Below are 12,016 nucleotides of genomic sequence, written 5' to 3'. Positions count from 1 at the left end.
GCGTCCCGGAAGAGTTAGTGCTGCAAGGGGTTCTGGGTATTTGTTCTGTTGTGTTTATGTTGTGTTACGGTGCGGATGTTCTCCCGAAAATGTGTTTGTCATTCTTGTTTGGTGTGGGTTCACAGTGTGACGCATATTTGTAACAGTGTTATAGTTGTTTATACGGCCACCCTCAGTGTGACCTGTATGGCTGTTGATCAAGTATGCCTTGCATTCACTTGTGTGTGTGAAAAGCCGTGGATATTATGTGACTGGGCCAGCACGCAAAGGCAGTGCCTTTAAGGTTCAGTGGCGCTCTGTACTTCTCCGTATGTCCGTGTGTACAATTTAAAAAGTGGCTTATAAACGCCTCCAGCTGCCAGCACTAAAATATGAGCCTGTTTTGATAATAAGATAAATGTTTTGTTGTGATGTTGTATTTTATTTTTTTATTAAATCGTAAATGTATTGTGTGCTTTTTTTCTTTTTCTCTCTTTTTCTTTGAAATTGTAATTTTACTGCCTTTTTTACATCATGGCCAGGGGACTACAGATGACTAATTCTGGCTTTTTCAACCACGTGTTTTATGACATTGCATTGTCCCCTTTGAAATAAACTCATTTTAATCTTAATATATATCGGGATAGACACACAATCGATATCGATATAAAATGTGTTTGATAAAATATTGAATATATATTTAGATTTTTGGGTCGGGGAAAAAAAAACAGAAATTATGAAGCAAAATGCGTTTCTTGAGGTCACTTGCGCTTTGGGAACCCAGCAGACAAGAAAGAGGAAGTGTCATTGAGCAATGGGAGGGACACGCTAACAGTCAATGACGTAACAATATTAACTACCAAGTTTGGTTGCGCCGTCTTTCTGACTTGCTGTGGATTCTCTGCATGGAGTGAAAAGAGAAACTGTAATCTCTTGATATATCAAATCAATAAAATAAACTTGTCTTAAGTTTTGTTGGTGCGGGAACATCCTGACACTCCAATGTGTTAGGTTTTAATGAGTGGCTTCCCAAACTACTCAGTGTAGTGTTCAAAAGCTTATACACTACTGCCATCTAGTGTCTCAAATCCATACTACCTTCAACTCCACTTTATTTTATTACCTCAGCCGCTCATTAACCTGGCTACCAGACACCGTCCCCACTGATAAATAGCACCCTTGTTAAGTTGGAAATTAATTTACTGTATTTATTGGCAGGCCTCAACAAGTCATAAAAAGTATCCATAATTATCGATATTGATCAATATAAAAAACATGTATCGTGATTAGAGATATCCGATAATATCGAACTGCCGATATTATCGGCCGATAAATGCTTTAAAATGTAATATCGGAAATTATCGGTATCGATTTCAAAAAGCAATATTTCTGACTTTTTAAAACGCCGCTGTACGGAGTGGTACACGGACGTAGGGAGAAGTACAGAGTGCCAATAAACCTTGAGGGCACTGCCTTTGCGTGCCAGCTCAATCACACAATATCTACGGCTTTTCACACACACAAGTGAAGGCAACACATACTTGGTCAACAGCCATACAAGTCACACTGAGGGTGGCCGTATAAACAACTTTAACACCGTTACAAATATGCACCACACTGTGAACCCACACCAAACAAGAATGACAAACACATTTCGGGAGAACCTCCGCACCGTAACACAACAGAACAAATACCCAGAACCCCTTGCAGCACTAACTCTTCCTCGCACTACAATATACACCCCCCCACCTCAACCTCCTCATGCTCTCTCAGGGAGAGCATGTCCCAAATTCCAAGCTGCTGTTTTGAGGCATGTTAAAAAAAATAATGCACTTTGTGACTTCAATAATAAATATGGCAGTGCCATGTTGGCATTTTTTTCCATAAGTTGAGTTGATTTATTTTGGAAAACCTTGTTACATTGTTTAATGCATCACAACAAAATTAGGCATAATAATGTGTTAATTCCACAACTGTATGTATCGGTATCGGTTGATATCGGAATCGGTAATTAAGAGTTGGACAATATCGGATATCCGCAAAAAAGCCATTATCGGACATCTCTAATCGTGATATAGTTTTCAGTCATATCCCCCAGCCCTATCGATGACCCCTTCAGCTCTGTTAGATAAGGGTTTGAAATATAAGAACACAAGATTTGAATAAAAATCAAAAGTCAAATCATCCATTCTCCTTGTGGACAGTTTTTTTTTTCCTTGTACGAGCCACCTATTTATTTGCCGGGAGTAAATATTTAACTGTCGAGTTAATTAAATAAGCGCTTGTCATCAACTTGGCCAAACAACCAATCAGGCATTACTAAACGATCACGGGCATGCGCTGGCTTTAATTAAACCAATCAATCAATTTGACCATTTTTTTCTCCCTGACTTTTTGAAACCAGGCGTCCTGCTGCAAAAAAAAGGGAAAACACGGCACAGAAAGACGAGTGCACGCCGTCAAAGACGAGGAAAAGTCAAAGGGTGTCATGCAGAGAAGCCTTCACTCGCGTCTTCACGCTTCACATGCCTCCAGAGGACGTCTGCTGTCTGAGGGGGCCGGGGGGGTTGAGGGGTGGGGGTGGTGTTGGGGGTCTGAAGTCTACAGATGGGGAGGAAAAAAAAAAAGAGTCAAAAGGAGAAGGGAGAGAGTGAAGGTGCAGCAAAAAAGATGGAATTCTCAGGAAAATATACTGGGAGTGAGTCCTCTGCTTGCTGTAATGATCTTCTTCCACACTGATTTAATGCTGAACTTTGACCTGGTGGTAACATCGTCACCCCAGCACAGAGCACCTCGTGGGCTTAGGTGAGCGCACGGAAATATGGGAGATGTTCAAGCAGAACAGAAGAGAAGGATCTTCTTCACCATCTCTGCTAGGCAACGTTCAGCTGATGGATGGCGAGAGGACAGAGAGAGCTGGCGAAGGAAAGTAGGACTGAGAGGGGAATATTTTGGAACAAATTCTGGAACACTCTGCCCCTCCGTGTTCGAACTGCTCCCACAGTGGAGTGTTTTAAGTCTCGTCTTAAGACCCACTTTTATTCTTTGGCTTTTAACACTACGTGAGTTGTGTGGTCCTCTGTTGTGTTTTTAAAATTTTGATTTCTATTTACTGTTTTAATTGGTTTTACCCTTTAAAATCATTTTTAAAGGGTTTATATTGTTTTGTTTTATATGTATTTTTTTTAATTCAGTCATTGGTGGAGCTAAGGATAATATTTGAATATTGTTTTTAATATTGTTGTGCAGCACTTTGGAAACATTTTGTTGTTTAAATGTGCTATATAAATAAAGTAGATTGGATCGGATTGAAATTAGGGTAACACTTTAGTATGGGGAACATATTCACCATTAATTAGTTACTTATTAACATGCAAATTAGTAACATATTGGCTCTTAATTAGTCATTATTAAGTACTTAATAATGCCTTATTCTGCATGGCCTTATTATACAACCAGTAAGCCATTAACTAAGAGTCTTCCCTCAATAATCTCAGAATTATTGCTTATTAGTAACCCTAACCCTTATATGTTCCCATCCATCCATCCATCCATCCATCTTCTTCCGCTTATCCGAGGTCGGGTCGCGGGGGCAGCAGCCTAAGCAGGGAAGCCCAGACTTCCCTCTCCTCAGCCACTTCGTCCAGCTACTCCCGGGGGATCCCGAGGCGTTCCCAGGCCAGCCGGGATATATAGTCTTCCCAACGTGTCCTGGGTCTTCCCTGTGGCCTCCTACCGGTCGGACGTGCCCTAAACACCTCCCTAGGGAGGCGTTCGGGTGGCATCCTGACCAGATGCCCGAACCACCTCATCTGGCTCCTCTCGATGTGGAGGAGCAGCGGCTTTACTTTGAGCTCCCCCCGGATGACAGAGCTTCTCACCCTATCTCTAAGGGAGAGCCCCGCCACCCGGCGGAGGAAACTCATTTCGGTTGCTTGTACCCGTGATCTTGTCCTTTCGGTCATAACCCAAAGCTCATGACCATAGGTGAGGATGGGAACGTAGATCGACCGGTTAATCGAGAACTTTGCCTTCCGGCTCAGCTCCTTCATCACCACAACGGATCGATACAGCGTCCGCATTACTGAAGACGCCGCACCGATCCGCCTGTCGATCCGCCTGTCGATCTCACGATCCACTCTTCCCTCACTCGTGAACAAGACTCAGAGGTACTTGGACTCCTCCACTTGGGGCAAGATCTCCTCCCCAACCCGGAGATGGCACTCCACCCTTTTCCGGGCGAGAACCATGGACTCGGACTTGGAGGAGCTGATTCTCATCCCAGTCGCTTCACACTCTGCTGCAAACCGATCCAGTGAGAGCTGAAGATCCTGGCCAGATGAAGCCATCAGGACCACATCATCTGCAAAAAGCAGAGACCTAATCCTGCAGCCACCAAACCAGATACCCTCAACGCCCTGATTTATATGTTCCCCTAGTGTCCAAATAACTCTCAATTAAGTCTTTGTTACTTTAATAAGCAACTAATTAATGGTGAATATGTTCCCCATGCTAACGTGTTATCCAAATTAGAATATAGACCAGGAAAGAGAAGGAAGAGGAAGTCCAACACTGCAAAAAGTCAGTGTTCGAAAACAAGAAAAAAATATATAAAAATTAGGTGTATTTTATTTGAACTAAGTAAAATTATCTGCCAATAGAACAAGAAAATTTGGCTTGTCAAGACTTTCCAAAACAAGTAAAATTAACTAACTTCAATGAACCCAAAAATACCTTAAAATAAGTATATTCTCACTAATAACAAGTGCACTTTTCTTGGTAGAAAAAAAGAGACCTTTTTGCTCAATATGTTGAAAAATATTCTTAAATTAAGTAAATGCTAGTGCCATTATTTTGACATAATGATATGCGCTCGGCATTACATTTCTTGAAACCAGCAAACTTATACTAAAAACGAATTTATTGTTCTTAATGGAAAGGCAACAAGGCAACCGCTTGTTACTCTCGGGGTCTCCTAGCCACTCAGGCAAATCATATGGTCTAAAAATGCAATTTTCCATCGACAACATGACATCATCGCGCCAAGTGAGTGCTCTTTCAGTCAATTAGTGCGCATATATACAGTCCAGCCCCCGGCCAAAAAATGTTTTATTGTAATTTTGAAGAATTTATCTGAATGCGCATAAACTATTTCTGCTCAAAATTGTTAGAAATGTTACATGTTAAATGTTTAAATATTAACTGTCAGTTTACTGTACTGTGCTAACTGTACTACTATATGAGTACGTATTGGCTGTCATCTGTTTTAATTATGAGACACAATTGTGTCAAAGTCATGATTTTTTTTTTCATGCTTGAAATAAGAAATTATTACTTTAAAAAAGTAGTTTTATACTTGTGAGTGTTGATGACACAGCTTTGCAACAGTTGATATTCTAGTTTTAAGCATGTTTTACTCAACATAGGTCATAAAATCTCAGCTACAAGCTGTAATATCTTACTGAGATCATTTAGGACCAAAACCCTTAAAACAAGTAAAACACTAACATAAAATCTGCTTAGTGAGAAGAATTATCTTATCAGACAGAAAAGAAGCAAATATCACCCTTATTTGAGATATTTAATCTTACTTAGATTTCAGTTTTTGCAGTGAAGCTGACAAGGGCTTCTGGAAAAGTAGTCAAAGAAATGGGATGGAAAGAGATGGAATGACTAGGGCATACTTGCCAATCCTCCCGAATTTTCCGGGAGACTCCCGAAATTCAGCGCCTCTCCCGAAAACCTCCCGGGACAAATATTCTCCCGAAAATCTCCCGGTTTTTAGCCGGAGCTGGAGGCCACGCCCCCTCCAGCTCCATGCAGACCTGAATGAGGACAGCCTTTTTTTTCACAACGGGAGGACAACAGGGTGACAAGAACTAAATCATCCAGACTAGAGATACATTGTATTACTATGTTTATCTTACCTACAAATAAATATATTTGTTAATTAAAAAAAAACAACTAAATACATTTTTACTATATTTTGCTAAAAACATCAAAATGAATTGTATTTTTATTTGTATTTTTTCTGACTCCTTATTACATCCAGCCATAGAATTATACATTTAAATAAACATATTTGAAATAATTAATTTTAAATGATCATAATAATTAATTTAAAATGACCATATCTAATTATTAAAATAATTGCTTGTTTATCAACAACTTTAGCATTTTATTCATTACATTTTGAAGCTCTCAGAAGCCAAGTTATGTTATATTAAGATTTATTTATGCAAGTTTGAAGTATAAATTATCTATAAATTATTATGTGTGTATGGAATGCTTTACTTGGTGAATTCTAGCTGTCAATATACTCCTCCCCTCTTAACCACGCCCCCAACCACGCCCCCAACCCCCACCTCCCGAAATCGGAGGTCTCAAGGTTGGCAAGTATGGACCAGGGAGGCCTTTTTTGCAGCAAAACATGCATGTTGTAAGGTCATTTAGACGCATGGAGGATAAGTGAGGGTGCCGTCTACGTCATGGAGCCCTGCTGGCTAAGTGATTACATCAGGGAGGATGATGATGATGATGAGGAGGGTGCAGACTACGTTCTGGCACCAAGTGAATGAATCCCAGGAGGCCGCCAGCTGCTGACAACACCGTGTTTGATGGCGAGCCAGGAGGTCATAAATTAGGCATTATGGGCATGGGGGAGGGGGCACTTTAAACAGCACTTGTGTTGTTAGCTGTGTGTCTGGGCTTTGAGCAGCCGGTACATGCTAGCCGTGACCTCGCCGGGTTTCAGGCAGTAGACCCCGACGCACCATTCATCACACGGCGATGATGGCGTCTCACGGCTGCAGGGCTCTTCACATGCGATCTTGGATTTACTACATCAGTGTTTTTCCAACCACTGTAGTGTGCCGTGAGATACAGTCTGGTGGGCCGTGGGAGATGATCTAATTTCACCTATTTGGGTTAAAAATATTTTTGGCAAACCAGTGATTATAGTCTGCAAATGATGTGTTGTTGAGTGTCGGTGCTGTCTAGAGCTCGGCAGAGTAACCGTGTAATACTCTTCCATATCAGTAGGTGGCAGCCGGTAGCTAATTGCTTTGTAGATGTCGGAAACAGCGGGAGGCAGTGTGCAGGTAAAAAAAAAAGGTGTCCAATGCTTAAACCAAAAATAAACAAAAAGTGAGTGCCCCTAAGACAGGGGTCGGCAACCCAAAATGTTGAAAGAGCCATATTGGACCAAAAATACAAAAACAAATCTGTCTGGAGCCGCAAAAAAATAAAAGCCATATTACATACAGATAGTGTGTCATGAGATATACATTTAATTAAGAGGACTTAAAGGAAACTAAATGAGCTCAAATATAGCTACAAATGAGGCATAATGATGCAATATGTACATACAGCTAGCCTAAATAGCATGTTAGCATCAATTAGCTTGCAGTGACCAAATATGTCTGATTAGCACTCCACACAAGTCAATAACATCAACAAAACTCACCTTTGTGCATTCATGCACAACGTTAAAAGTTGGGTGGACAAAATGAGACTGACAAAGAAGTGGCATAAAACACGTCCTAGAAAGTCGGAGAAAGTTATACATGTAAACAAAAACTACGGTGAGTTCAAGGACCGCCAAAATTAGTAGGACAAAACGGCGCTCGCCAAATACTCTCATCAGTGAAGTATGTTTAATATAAACCAGGGGTCACCAGCCTTTTTGAAACCAAGAGCTACTTCTTGGGTACTGATTAATGCGAAGGGCTACCAGTTTGATACACACGTAAATACATTGCCAGAAATAGCCAATTTGCTCAATTGACCTTTAACTCTATGTTATTATTAATAATTAATGATATTTATCTTTGTGGAAACACTGATCATCTTAATGATTTCTCACAATAAATATATATAGAAACATAAATATCAATATGCAACACTTTATTTTTATATTTTCTCTTAGTGCACATTTTTCAACATTTTCAAATGATCACTTCTAAGACTGTCTTGTGAAATCACAATATCCCATTTTAACTAGCTAGCCACTAAAAATTTTTAACAAATCATGAATTACTTTGCATCATGTTTGTACAAATAATAACTCATGTAAAATACAAAAGTCAACTCTCAAATTTTTAAATAAATCATGTCACACTTTGAACTGGACACCAAATCTGTTATCTGTTTCTTTGTCAGTTAGTGAAGACCAAGTCTTTAAAATATTTTCTTGGATTTTCAAATTCTATTTGAGTTTTGTCTCTCTTAGAATTAGAAATGTCGAGCAAAGCGAGACCAGCTTGCTAGTAAATAAATACAATTTAAAAAATAGAGGCAGCTCACTGGTAAGTGCTGCTATTTGAGCTATTTTTAGAACAGGCCAGCGGGCTACTCATCTGGTCCTTACGGGCTACCTTGTGCCCGCGGGCACCCCGTTGGTGACCCTTGATATAAACAGTGTGTTTTATAACAATTAGGGAGGTTTGTGTCATGTTTGTCCTCCTACAGAAACCATATTAACACAAAAAATATATTTTTTCCCCTCATCTTTTTCCATTTTTCATACATTTTTGAAAAAGCTCCAGAGAGTCACTAGGGTTGCCGACCCCTGCCCTAAGAAAAGGCATTGAAGCTTAGGGAAGGCTATGCAGAGCGAAACTAAAACTGAACTGGCTACAAAGTAAACAAAAAAACCCAGAATGCTGGACGACAGCAAAGACTTACTGTGGAGCAAAGACAATGTACATCCGAACATGACATGACAATCAGCAAGGTCCCCACAAAGAAGGATAAAAACACCTGAAATATTCTTGATTGCTAAAACAAAGTAGATGCGGGAAATATCGCTCAAAGGAAGACATGAAACTGCTACAGGAAAATACCAAAAAAAGAGAAAAAGCCACCAAAATAGGAACTAAAACAACAACCAAAACACTACACACAGGAAAACATCAAAAAACTCAAAATAAGTCACGGGGTGATGTGACAGGTCGTGACAGTACACCTACTTTGAGACAAGAGCTATAGTGATGCACGGTTGGTTATGGTTTAAAGTCATATCCAACAATTGCGACGACAACTTTTTACTGTCAACTGAGTTTCATTTTTTAATGATTTCTGCTGGTGGTGTGCCTCCGGATTTTTTCAACGCAAAAAATGTGCCTTGGCTCAAAAAAGGTTAAAAATCACTGTACTACATCATGCACTTTGTCTGCTATTCCGTGGATCGGAGACGTCGTTTGAATCCCCGACCGACGCCTCCTCCTCCTCCTCCACCGTGAGTGTGCCGTCTAGCGCCGCTCACGCCCACAGTCACAGACCATGAGCATCATGTGGCGTTGCTGTGCATGCCATGCAAATAAATGTTCCTGCTTTATAAACAAGTTTTAATAAGAGCACTTTTATGACCTTTGTAGTGCTGTCAAATAATAAAATAGTTTAATAAAATTAATCATACTTTAGATGAATCATGATTAATCACAGGCTATGCCTCGCTTGAATAATTTCAATTCACTTAAAAAAGAGCTTAATATTTGGACACAAATACAATTTTATTGTCAGAATATCATACAGGATTTTATTTTATTTTTTAAACTTGAATGCACGTCATTTTTTTGCGCAAAACTTGCTAACACTTTTATCCAAAGTTTTGCATGAGTGTATTTTGAAGTAAAATTTGCCAGCGAGCACAACAGTTGGAGTCTCCTCAGTCACGTTTACATTGACCTGATCACTGGCTGTTTAAGAACCCACGTCGCCTTTTTGCTCCATAAAGGAGCAAAAAGGAATAAATTGCGTGATTAATCTGGGTATATCCATGATTAATACGATAACTTTTACGTATTTTTAAAGACTACATGACTTAACTGGTTATTTTTGACAGCCCCTACACATGAAAACATTACCTGTGCACTTAAACCTTTTACGAGTACCTCAAATTGACCCTGGGACAGATTATTTGTTTACTTTATTTGCTAAAGTTTGCGTATTGTTGTTTTAGGTAATTCCTGGAACAAATCCACCCAATTGTCAGTTGAGTCACATGTTAAAAAAGAACATCCAGAGAGAAGAAGATAATTCTTTCTAGCACAAACAATCTGCATCACTAACACGCTAACACAGGGGTGTCCAAAGTCCGAGCCGGGGGCCATTTATAGCCTGCAACTTTCTTCTTATTTTACAAACTCTAATAAAAGCTTAAGGAAGTAGAAATGTTAGAAAGTATCACAGTAAATTTGTCATGTATTATTGAAAGTTATTCTTAAATACATTTACTGTAACCATATCACCATCTAAAATGGATTATTTGGTAACACTTTAGTATGGGGAACATATTGACCATTAATTAGTTGCTTATTAACATGCAAATTAGTAAAATATTGGCTCTTAATTAGTCATTATTAAGTACTTGTTAATGCCTTAATACCGTATTTTTCGGACTATAAGTCACACTTTTTTTCATAGTTTGGCCGGGGGTGCGACTTATACTCAGGAGCGATTTATGTGTGAAATTTTTAACACATTACCGTAAAATATCAAATAATATTATTTAGCTCATTCACGTAAGAGACTAGACGTATAAGATTTCATGGGATTTAGCGATTAGGAGTGACAGATTGTTTGGTAAACGTATAGCATGTTCTATATGTTATAGTTATTTGAATGACTCTTACCACAATATGTTACGTTAACATACCAGGCACGTTCTCAGTTGGTTATTTATGCCTCATATAACGTACACTTATTCAGCCTGTTGTTCACTATTCTTTATTTATTTTAAATTGCCTTTGAAATGTCTATTCTTGGTGTTGGGTTTTATCAAATACATTTCCCCCCAAAAATGCGACTTATACTCCAGTGCGACTTATATATGTTTTTTTCCCCTTCTTTATTATGCATTTTCGGCCGGTGCGACTTATACTCCGGTGCGACTCATACTCCAAAAATACGGTAATGCCTTATTCTGCATGGCCTTATTATACAACCAGTAAGCCATGAACTAAGAGTCTTAGTTAGTCTTAACCCTAACCCTAAACCGAACCCTAACCCCAACCCCAACTCTAACCTGTTAATAAGCAACTAATTAGTGGTGAATATGTTCCCCATACTAAAGTGTTACCGATTATTTTTATTAACAATTTAAAATACAAAATTGTCCTCCTTTAACTTTTCCACAAGTAGTCCGGGTAGAAGAAGTTTGGGCACCCCTGGTCTAATAAAACACAAAGAATTGCACACAATTATTGTAATTATTGATCATTTCCATGCAGATGAACTCAACAAGTGTTTGCAAATACTGTCGTAATTTTGTTGCACCTCATTTTGGGGGAGAAAAGAAGGCGGGGCAACAACACCCCACCCCACCTGTCTGGCACGCCCAAAAGATGTAAACAAACCACCATTATTTGCAAAGCGCTAACGAGCTAATCGTACCTTCTTCTGTGAGCGTGCGGTCGCTGCCGTGGTCACGTCCGCGGAGCATTAACGAGACATGTAAACATTCAACACAGGTCAAAGGTTAGTTAATTCCAAGCACCAATGACAGATCGGAGTTGTTTGGATTAATTTAGCGATGGCGCCTTCATTGTCGTCATCTGATGCTTCAACAGGATTAACAAAATCTGGATTGATGGGATGTGTCTCAAACAGAATACCCATGTCTAATAAGTGCAGTGTACTTAGTTCCTGAGTGTGTGGATTTTTAGTGCTGTCCCAAACATGTTCCCATACATTCATTTATCCACGGCAGCCCACCACAAATAGATTTGGCGCTACCTCTTCGCCCTCACCCAAACACATTATAACACACCTGGTCTGCCAGAGAAGAAGAAGACGTTGCAGGCAGGACTAGTGTTGCCAAGTTAGCGATTTAGTCTATCCATCCATCCATCTTCTTCCGCTTATCCAAGGTCGGGTCACGGGGGCAGCAGCCTAAGCAGGGAAGCCAAAACTTTCCTCTCCCCAGGCACTTCGTCCAGCTCCTCCCATGGGATCCCGAGGCGTTCCCAGGCCAGCCAGGAGAGATAGTCTTCCCAACGTGTCCTGGGTCTTCCCCGTGGCCTCCTACCGGTCGGAC

The 12,016-nt window shown here is 39.9% G+C and overlaps 1 protein-coding gene across 4 annotated transcripts in view; it reads right to left on the bottom strand.

Moving 5' to 3' along the window:
• Positions 1–12,016, bottom strand: part of pard3ab (par-3 family cell polarity regulator alpha, b) — a 427,849-nt gene that overhangs the window by 23,397 nt on the left and 392,436 nt on the right. The gene's annotated exons all lie outside the window — the stretch shown is intronic.

Source organism: Nerophis lumbriciformis, linkage group LG19, assembly GCF_033978685.3.
Source record: "Nerophis lumbriciformis linkage group LG19, RoL_Nlum_v2.1, whole genome shotgun sequence".
Lineage (NCBI taxonomy): Eukaryota > Metazoa > Chordata > Actinopteri > Syngnathiformes > Syngnathidae > Nerophis > Nerophis lumbriciformis.
The sequence above is the reverse complement of the archived record's forward strand: the minus strand, read 5'-3'. Positions and strand labels throughout refer to the sequence as shown.